Source organism: Vigna unguiculata, chromosome 8 (genome assembly GCF_037176805.1).
Source record: "Vigna unguiculata cultivar grain cowpea cultivar isolate G323 ecotype 2 chromosome 8, ASM3717680v1, whole genome shotgun sequence".
NCBI lineage: Eukaryota > Viridiplantae > Streptophyta > Magnoliopsida > Fabales > Fabaceae > Vigna > Vigna unguiculata.
In genome coordinates, this window is record NC_140799.1 from 3,645,492 (window position 1) to 3,656,647 (window position 11,156).

Below are 11,156 nucleotides of genomic sequence, written 5' to 3' on the forward strand. Positions count from 1 at the left end.
ATGATATCAATGTGAATACGATAAAGCAAAACAATATTCTTATTCAATAATTTTCTTTCACTTTCCCTCTCTTTCAATCATTCAATCTTTTCACTCTTCTTTTCTGCATAATTTTGACAACTATACTACTGAAGTTGGTTACTCTTTGTTGTGTAAAAGTAAAGTTAATTTAAAACAAGTGTTTGTTTAATACGAGTGATTTATTGTTGTTATCACGTGTGAATTGATTTGAGACCATTTGAGATTCCCTCCTTTCGCAATCCCTTTATTAGTTACCTTTTTTTTTCTCACACTCACAAATTTTCAATTTTCGAATGTTACGTGTGACTTTTATCTTGCTTATTCCTTCCTCAATATAATTATGCTATATAATTCGTTGTGCAAATCGTGAGAATTAAGAAGAAACAAGGGAAGAAAAAGAGCAGGAAGTATCCAACCAAAGAGCAAAATTTGATATGAAGCACCTGAACAAAAGTAGCAATCACGATGATTGTCGTGGATGTTGCATCACACTGCAGTGGCTATGGCACTATGGAAAATAAGCAGTGAGTTAGGGAATCAGAATCGCAATTATCGACGAAGGAAAACAAAATCAAAACGAAAACGAAATCGAAATCAAAATTGAAGAAATTGACGAAATATGGAGATGAAATCAAAATCGAAATAAGGAGATTGATAAAATGTCGGGAGACGAAATAAAGAGATGATATTAGAAGGAGGGAGATCAATCTTCGTTACCTTAAACTTCAAAAATTGAGACAAGAAGAACGGTGGAGAATAAAACGGTGAAGAAGAACGGTAGAGAAGATCGGTGGAGGCAAGTGTATGATTCTGTTTCGATTTCTTCTCGGTTACCATGGTAGTGGAGGCAGAGTTTTGATTTCCTCTAGGTTAATGTATGTTATTGAAAGAGGTTTGTCTATTAAAAATTAAATTAGGATTTACACTTTACGGGGGTTTCTTGGAAAACCCCAGGTACTTAACGAGGGTTCTTTTAAAAATCCCTAGTACTTACCGAGGATTTTTAAAACCCCAAGTATACCATATTTTACTAGAGGTTATTATACCTCCAAGTAAAAAATCCCAACTAAAATTATATTTTTTTTAGTACTGTAAAATAGTTGACCTAATAAATGCAATGAAATTTTACATTTCAACCTATTTCCAAACAAAAAAAATTGTAGTACAATTTATGTTTTTTAATACAGATGCCCCGTTTATGTCTTCAGTTTGATTTTTTTAGGTTGAAAACAAACCATAAAATATTTAATATATAACAAAATATTTCATATTTATTATTTATTAGTATATATATATATATATATATATGTAATGTTCATATTTAATATTTAACAAAATAAATGAAGTCTAATATGATATTACTTTATAAAATATTATTTAATCCATTAAACTAATATATTTAATTCTTGAAATGAGCTCTAATATCGTATCATCTTATGTTTTATTCTATTTCAACGGATTGAAAAAAATTTGAATAAAGTGGTTAATTTGCAAAGACATTCATATGGCTTTGTGCTTCACATCATCAAAATTCATCTTTTGCCTGTCTTTCACTAACCTTCTCTGAGTTATGTGATAGAAGCTTCAACTCATGTGTTTTTAACGATCCTTGCAATTCTCAACACAATGTAGTCAAATTTCGTTGAAAGGGTATGCAAGATCTTCTCCACTAAACTCAACTTTGTTATTGGTTCTTCCATTGAAAGTAGTTCATACTACCTTCTGATGTGATCCCAACAAGGCTCATAGTTTGGACCATTGGCTAGGCTCATTCCTTTTATTTGTTTTAAATAAATACATGTTATTTTTAGCTTAATAATTGGGCCCCTTTTAAATGCAGCCCACATTTTCATACGACCATTTGCCAGCGGCCCAAATCATGTCATTTATGTTGAGAAACCCAATTTGGAAGCTGCTACCAACGTTATCGCGTGTCGAATTTAAGGATGTTTCTGCCAACTGCCAATGCGTCATGCACATATGCGTTTTCAACGTTTGATGTCATTAGGCTGGCCCAATCTGTAGCCATAAGCATTATGGGTCCAACAGAGTCTCCAACCGTGAGATTGAGGGCCATTTGTGAACCACGAAGCCAACACTTTCATCACGCATGATCACATCTACTAGGGTTTTCCTCACGCATTCTTCATCCTACCATTTCTGGTTTCTGCGTTGCTTTCACCAGCCAGTGTTTGCCACACGAGGAACACGCCCCCTAGCCGTTAGTGTTTAACATCTCTGCTAGGGTTCCTTCCACTCACCCATTTTCCCTTAGGGTTCATTGTACATGGTAGTCCTGCTATTAGTTCCTTCTCTTTTTTTTAATTTTCACGGTTGCCTTATAGGCAAACCCTTGTTTGTACAAACTAGCTTGGATGAATGAGAGTGGTTGATTTTTCCCCCTTTCGTCTTAGCTAAATTAGTAAATACCTATGTTTTTAGACGGGACTGTAAATGATTAGGTCCACTAAAAGCACATAGGAAATTTGAAATATTGGTTATGTTATTAACTTATTTTGTCATGGGACTTACTGATTTCACCTTCCAACCGTTACAAATTGTGGATCTTATTAACCAATTTTTTTATAGCATTATTTTGCAATAGATAAAAAAAATTACAAATATGAATTTTATTTTAAAAAAATATATTTTTTAATTTTTATACGGGTTAGTGAGCCAATCCATTTAACCCATCAATCCGTGGTGGGTTGTAAAATTTCTGGCTCACCAGAAAGTGAGTCGGGTTGAGCTCACAAATTTTAAACCCGACCCGTGATGAGCCAACCCGTGTGAGCTGGGTTGGCTCACTTTGACATGTCTACCTTCAACTTCCCAAAGTCTTTGATTAATTTTATAAATTTGTTAATATTTCCAAATTTGTTGAACATTGAAATCTTTATCATAAGAATTAAAAATAAAAAATTGGATCGGCTCGCAGGAAAAACTAGACTTTTGAGTTTAGATTTTCCAAACAAGACGAGTCTAGATAAATTAGACCGGCCATTGCTACTATTTGTTTAATTGCTTTAACACTGTGTTATTACTTTCAATGACTTATAAGAAAAAATAACTTATATAAAGTTAGCTCATAAAAAATACAGAAATAACAAAATTGTCATATATATATATATATATATATATATATATATATATATATATATATATACTTCTCCACGGTTGTACTGTGCGAAGTTTATACTTTTCCATTGTTAAAAAAGTTAATCTAGAATCTAAAATTTACGATTAATGAAGGATAAAATTTTGTACTTTGAATGAATTCGTTCAACATTTGAATTTGTGAAAATTGGAGGTAAATAAAGGTATAAATAGATGAAAGTTGAATGAGCATGGTTGAGTAATGGCCCTTATATTTTGTAGTCACATCTTTATAGACCCAAATACACATTGGATAGCATCTTCTTTCTAAATCTTCTATCTATTTTTCCTCCACCTTCATATAAAAAAATTATTTTACCTTTTTTATTATATAATTTAAAAACTAAATATATTTTTCGAATTATGTAATTTAGAAGTTAAAAATGACTTTTTGATTATGTAATCTGAAAGTCATTTGTAAAATCAGAAAATATTTCTTTCACCCCTCTTCAAATTTTCAAATTATTTTTAAATTTTGGATTGCGAAATTTGGAAATCATTGTTCACTTATGGATTCACAGTTCATAAATATTTTTTACTTTAAAATCCTACAATTCAGAAACCATTTAAAAAAAAAACTTTCAAATTATGTAATCCGAAAGTCAAAAATAACTTTCGACTTGTACAATTTGAAAGTATTATTTACTTCTAGATTCTACAATTCTTAAAGAACAAAATGGAAAGTTTGTTTATAAGGAGGTGCAAGAAGAAACGCACGAAGGTGTAAAAAGAAACTTCCCATGAAATTATAATAACAACTCAGGCCCATTTTCAATCGATTCCGAAACTACTTACGAAACCAACCTTACATTTTTCTCGTCTAATCTAAGAATGCCATTATCAATTCCTCGTCTAGGTTTCATAAAAGCGTGTTCAAACGTGACATGTTCAATTCAAAAAGAAAAAAAATTGTATCAAATAAGTTATACACACTTGTATTGAAGAACGCGTTTTTTTGTGTAAAGTCAACTATTATTGTTCGCACTTTTTTTGTTTATACCCAATATTCGTACTTTTCTGCTTTTTTTTTTTTTAATCTTGTTTGCAGCTTAAAAAGAAAACAAAACTTGCTTGCAAAAATTAGGGTTAAATATGTTTTTTATCCCTCAAGTTTTAGTGAAATTTAGAATTAGTTACTCATTAAAAATTTTGACTAATTTAGTTATTCATTCTAGAAATACGTAGATTTAATCTTTTAATCAAATAAAATTAAGTTTATTTAAAGTTTCAAACATGTTTTATGATAATATTTGAGTTAGCATTTAGGCGAAAATGGATCAAACGATGTAAACAATTCAAATACTATTATGAAACGTGCTTAAAATGTTATATAAACTTAACAAAATCTGGTTAAAGGGACTAAATCCATACATTTCTAAAAATAAAAGACTAAAGTGGTCAAAAGTTTCGAAGATGAATCAATTCTAAATTTAACTGAAACTTGATGGATTAAAAACATATTTAACTCTAAAAACTAAACAAAGTGGTGGATGGAGTTGTGAAAGGAGCTTTTCACATTCATATTTCATAGTCACATGTTTGTGAAGTTTGATCACGAGATTTTTCTCTCTTTTGCTGTTCTTTACTTTGAATAAGGGTTTTGACATTTAAACTCTAACTCAACTACCATCTACCTATCTTCTTTTCTCTCTTCACCATTAATCAATGCTACCACAATACGCAAAAAACATTAGAATTTCAAGTGGAATATAATGCCAATTCAACTATAAGGTTTACAATAAATAATTAATTTATTTTTTCGCCTAAGAAAGAGTTCATAAATTCATATCAATCTCCAATAACCAGTCGAACCCACTAAGCCCATCCAAATAGCACGCAGAGCCCAATTCCAGATTCTACTTTCTGCACCCCTCAAAATTTCAAAATGATATTTTATTTTAGCCTCTGTTAAAGTGACTTCCAGAATACATATTTTTAAAACACTCCTACGTAAACACATGAAACACATTCTAGAAAGAACTTTTTAAAACATTTTTTTTGTGCGTATTTTCTCTCTTCTTCTGCTCCTCTGCAATGTTCCTCCTCTCTTCTACCTCTGTAGCAGCGTGAGGATGGAAATGGTGGTGATTGTAACGAGTGTGTTTGAATCTTTTTCTCTTATTGTGAGGTGTAGTTAATAATTGTGGGAGTGCAGAAAGAAATAGCTTCAAATACGACAAATATAATAATATTTCCCAAGTTTATTCACACGAGAAGTTTGGAACATGAAAAAAAGTGTATGTATGCATGGGAACTCCCCAGCAACATTATTTTTTTCTTCTTCTTCAGACTGACTCAGTCAATTGCCTTAAAAAGAAGGCCAAATCTAAATATTTTAAGACCCATTCCTCATTAAGAAACCTTCAAATCCAATGCAATCCCTGTTCATTAGATTCCAACCATTTTTCTATTCCATATACAATTAATCACTAAATTAACATAACCACAACCCATCTAATCAATTCAATTTAAAATTGCAACCATGCAAACAACGATATATAAAACCCAACTAACCCCACAAACTTATCTTCCTCTTCATCATTCTTGATTATCAAAAGTCAAAAACTTTCTCTCAATCTTAAAAAATATACTTTAAACCTAATTACTTAAACATAATTAACCCGAGAAATGAAATTAGCATGCAATATTACTCTAACCATGGAACAACAAATAGAGTCCAAATGCGTGTTTGTTTCTCCATTTTGGTACAAAAATGAAAACAAGCACACTAATTCCAATTAATTAACCTACCTAATTTTCCTAAACAAATTGCTATGATATCTCAACACAAATCTAAGAACTTTGATACCGTTATTATGCTTTTGAATGAGTTTGAACACGACAATACCAAAACCCTTAAATTTGCAAACATACCATAGAAGTTAAGTGTTTGTTTGTTGTCATTGTCCATGCATGGATGAAGAAGAAGAAGAAGCCATGGCCACGACCCCAAGTTTCTGAAGGTTGAGTTTTACGACGGTGTCCACAAACATCTTGGTATCTTCCTCCGTATTCCCTTCGGGTATGTCTACGATATACGATTCCAATACGATGGTGTAAACCCTACCCTCTTTCTTGAACTCGTTCACCGACGTAACGGAACGGTAGTTTTTGAGTCGGTGCTCGCCGCCGACCACCCTAAAGCTGAGCACGTGTTTCTCATCGTCCAAAATCTCGAGCCTCTCGGTGCTGGTCGACGCCGGAAGACCAGAAACAACGGTTACTTCTCTTATGCTTCCGACGCCACCGTCGCCTCTCATGCTGCAGCCTTTGATGAAGTGCTTGTATTTCTGAGGGTTCTCGAAGCTTCTCACGAACGGCCAAACCGTGCTCGCAGGAGCATCGATGCGGTACGATATTATGGAAGAACATTTGTCGGGACAGTGTTCGAAAAGGTGGTATTTTTTTATCACCGGTTCTAGTTCTGTTTCTTCCTCCGCCGTTAGGCCCTGCACATGGCGCTGAGTTGAAGCCATGGATGTGGACTTTTAATGTTTCATGCACAAGGAAGAAGAGTTGCAGAGAGGATTTAGGTTATAACATGATCAAATATATTATATATACATCAGAATTCATATGTGTATGGTTGGTTGGTTATGTATCAGGTTTTTGTCTTTTTGTTTGTATTATATTATATTATATGACACCACAACATCACTTGCTACGTCAGGACCATGTTAAATAATTTACAAATAAATTATTTTATTATTGCTTCAGAAGAAAGACAGAGAAATATGATAAGGAAAGAAAAATATTATATGGGTAATGAACTCTTTCTTTTTTTAGTAAAATATTAAGTTTGAGTTATAGTGTGTGTCTCAAACACCATATTTATGTAATATGTAATAATATTCTTACTTCATATGTAAGGTAGCATTTGCTGGTTGGACCTTAACTTTAGCTATATGAGGAAATGTGTTGTCTCAAACACCATGTATTTTTAATTATTTTGTATTGAATTCGCAGCTTTGTCTTAAATTTGAAGCAGATTCGGTGATGCTTTTGAGGTTTTTTTTTTTAAATTTAATTTTTGTTTTGGCCACTAGTATTAATAATATGTGGGGACAGGTTTATAACAAATTATGCGTCATGTTGACCTTTGCTTTTCAATTTGTTTTTTTCCTAAAAGTGATGCATGTTAGATATGTCAAAACCATGGAGTACTTTGTTTATTCCAATTATTTAATTTTCCCATAGAAATAGTAGACAGGGTAGATTTAGATTTATAATATATTTATAGTAACAACTAATTATTAGTAGCTTCTTTTTATATATTTTATTTCACAACTCACAATTCTGAAATAGACTAACTCTATAGTTCACATTTAGTTGAAGTCAACTTTTGACAACTCCATTTTTCTACCAATAAGAGGAAACTCATATATTAAGGTACGATTTTTTTCTTTTGACCCAATTAAATATTAACTATAATAAAATCCAGTAAAGAAAAAGAAATGCTATATGTCATGTGAATGTTGATAACATAAACCATGAGTTATGTGAAAGTTGATATATAGTAAAAAGAAGGTTAATTTGAGTGAAGTATTGGGAAAAGGTTGAAAAGGTTTTGCAGGATCATGTGAGAAGTGTAACAAACTCTTATCCTCGTGATATAGCTTCACTTTGCAGGATTGTTGACCTCGAATGGACCCATACTGAAAGAAGAGAGAGTGATTGATCTGAATTCTGGAAGTGTTTGAATGATTGGGGAGTTTCTTCCATGCAAAGGTTTTGCATCTGTGTCGCCACCTGTTTGCACAAATGTCAGCACCAAGTTGCAGAAAAGTGACCATAATTAAATTGCTTCAAAGCAAACTTTGATGTTGTTCTCTGCTTTTCATTTTTTTCAGAGTCTTCAAATTTTGTATTTATTGTCTGTTATTTGTTAGCTACTATTGATAGACATTTTCCACTTTCCAATAAGAAAAAGTAGAACTGAAAATGGTTGCAAACACACACTAATATACTTAGAGATAGTTTATATATGAATATCAAAGTAATAAGACTTGTATATATGTAGTTCAATGTTAATTATTATTTATCTTCTTTAAAATGAAATTCTAATTTAATGGTGATTTTAGATTTTGGGGATTGGAACAAGAATTAAAAACATCATATTTGAACCATTATTTTACAGAAATCAAGAGCGTATAATGCAGAAAATATTTTATAAAAATTTAAATCATATTTATATAAGGAGAAAATGAGGTGCCAAAACTTAAAAAAAAAAAAAAGTCATTTTATAAAGATTAAAATCAGATTTAGATAATTAATTTGAGATATTTTTTAAAAGGATATATTTATTAATTTTGAAATACTTTTAGGTGAAAATAGTTACTCTGTTCTTTTTTTTTAAGACTTAATTGCCTAGTTTATTAGGATTTAGATAAGTGGTTAATTCACTTCATAGTGTACAAAGTTTATAAATTTTAAAATTATCCCTGCAAGTATTACTTCTCATAATATATTCTGGTATAATATTTTACTAATTCAATCATAAAACAAATAAAAATAATTTTAATTTAGACAATAACATAAATAAGAAGAGAGGAAGTAAAAAAAATTGTATTTAAGTCTAGAAAAAGCATATATGATCCTGCCAAATTTACTTGAACAGGTGATCAGATTTATTGTTTTTTATATAAACGAAAATTTTAGAGATGAAACATGTGAAAATAATCTGAACCCAAGTAATAGAATAAGACTAAATTTTGCAGACAATGAGGTGAATAATTAAGGTGAGAAGTGGTGAGAAATTCAAGAAAAGTTATCTTCAAACAACAGACACTGACACTGTCTCATTAATAAAAGCATCATTGTTTGCATTTGTCTATTCCTTCATGTAAGAATTTTACTACTATTTCACTTTTATTAACATAATTTATGATCATAACATATGAAAGATGAATATTGAAGGTTCTGGAATTGGCATGGATGAATTTCCACATTGGGAAGCAAGCTAAGGTTTGATGGTCCCAATGGTTGCACATGGATATTTGTGTGATGTTAGGGTTACCACTTACCACTCAGCACACAGAACAGGAAACACCCTCTACAATACAACAACACTTTTTATTTTAACAATTAAAAACTCTTCTAAATGCCAATTATTATCTCCATTCATTAATATATTAATATTAACAATACTACATCTACTGACACCAACTACTCTACAAATGGAAAAAATCTTGGGCTAATACTAAATTTATTTTATATTATGTTTAAATATCATTTTTTAAGATGATATTAAATTTATTTAAAAAGTTTATTGTAATAAAATTTATTGTTCGTTGAATATGTTGTATCTATCCAACTACTATCTCATTGGCTATAGTTATTTAATTTCACATTTAAAATGCATGTGTAAGAGAGGTGTAAGAGAACGTGTTAGAAATTTTATATTAATTAAAGGTAAAATGAATTTATATAAATAAGTATACATTTTATTTTATAAATTAATTTTATAAATTAAATTAGACTTAAAATTGATTTATTTAAGTAAGAACGATAAAATCTTAAAAAATGATATTTTAGAAGTGATATTGATTTAAAAATAACAGAACTCCATTATTTAATATTAAAAAAATTTAGTATAAATAATTTTATTATAAAACACAACATCTTTTTAGAAACCACACTTCTTTAGAGTTCTCTAACTTTTTTCTAAGAATTTTTATTTTCTGTTCGATTTAGATTGAGTTTTTCAATTCGTGTAAGTTAAGTTTTAACTCTTCTTCGTTGTTCTTTTTTAGTTTTTGTTTCATATGAGATTTTTCTGTTGCATGTGTCATTGTAATCTTTTATATGAGTGTTTCTTGATCAGTGATTATAATGGTAGGTCTTGATCGTTCTTGTAATATTTTTATTGTACATAAAACATCTTGTATAATTGGAGGTAGTTTGGTGCTTCAAGAGTTGTTTGTGTTGTTTTTTGTAGGTGAGGGAAACTAATTTTAGTTTTACATGTTGAGATTGGTTAATTAGTACTATGAAGTATTAATATGGTGTTTTAAATTGTGAATCTGTATTTCTTGACTTTTATATATATATATATATATATATATATATATATATATATAATATAATATAATATAATATAAAAGGGAAAGTATATTCACCACATGAAAGAAGAATTATCCATACATTCTTAAGAAGATGAAGAAAGAAAAAAGTTGGTGTAGAGAATAAGTGTTCATGATTTTAAAAAGAGAAAACAAGTATTTTTTTTATAACAAAGTTTGTTGGTGTGTTCTTAAGCAAAGTGGGAGTGAAAATGAGAGATGCATTGTTGTCTCATTTGGTGAGACACATTTTTTAACATGTTGGGTAGTGCTCATATAGTAAAGGGTTGAAGGTAAGTCTAGGAGCGGCTATGAAAAAGTCGGGTCTAGAGTTGATTAAAATTGTCTAACTTTAAGTCATTAACCTAATATAATTAGGTTTTAACTTGGCATAAATTATTGGATATAAAACTTTTACTCGATTAATGATGAAATTAATAATCAAAATTAATTAAAGTTAAATTTAAACATGTAAACTTTGAAGTACTTTGACATCTTATAATTTACGGACAAATCAAGATATTTTTAAAAAGAGTTAAATATATATTTATCGCTAAATTATTATAAAAATTTGTTTCATAGTTTATTAAAGTCATGCAAAATATTTTTTCAACAAAATGCATGTGAAATACTTTTAAAAAGAGTTAAATATATATATATATATATATATATATTTATTTATTTGTCTCTAAATTATTTTAAAAATTTGTTTCGTAGCTTATTATGTAAAATATTTTTTCATCAAAATGTATGTGACAAATACTTTTAAAAAGAGTTTTATATATATATATATATATATATATATATATATATATATATATATATATATATATATCTTGTGTATAATATAATTTCTACATCTATTTGTTAGAGCTGTTTCATATTACTCTTATAACGTGCAGAGAGAAATGCTTTATT

At 29.7% G+C, this 11,156-nt stretch overlaps 1 pseudogene; it reads right to left on the bottom strand.

The window, feature by feature from the left end:
• Positions 1-4,867: 4,867 nt before the first annotated feature.
• LOC114195619 (abscisic acid receptor PYL2 pseudogene) lies at positions 4,868-6,744 on the bottom strand (annotated as a pseudogene).
• Between the last annotated feature and the right edge of the window lie 4,412 nt (positions 6,745-11,156).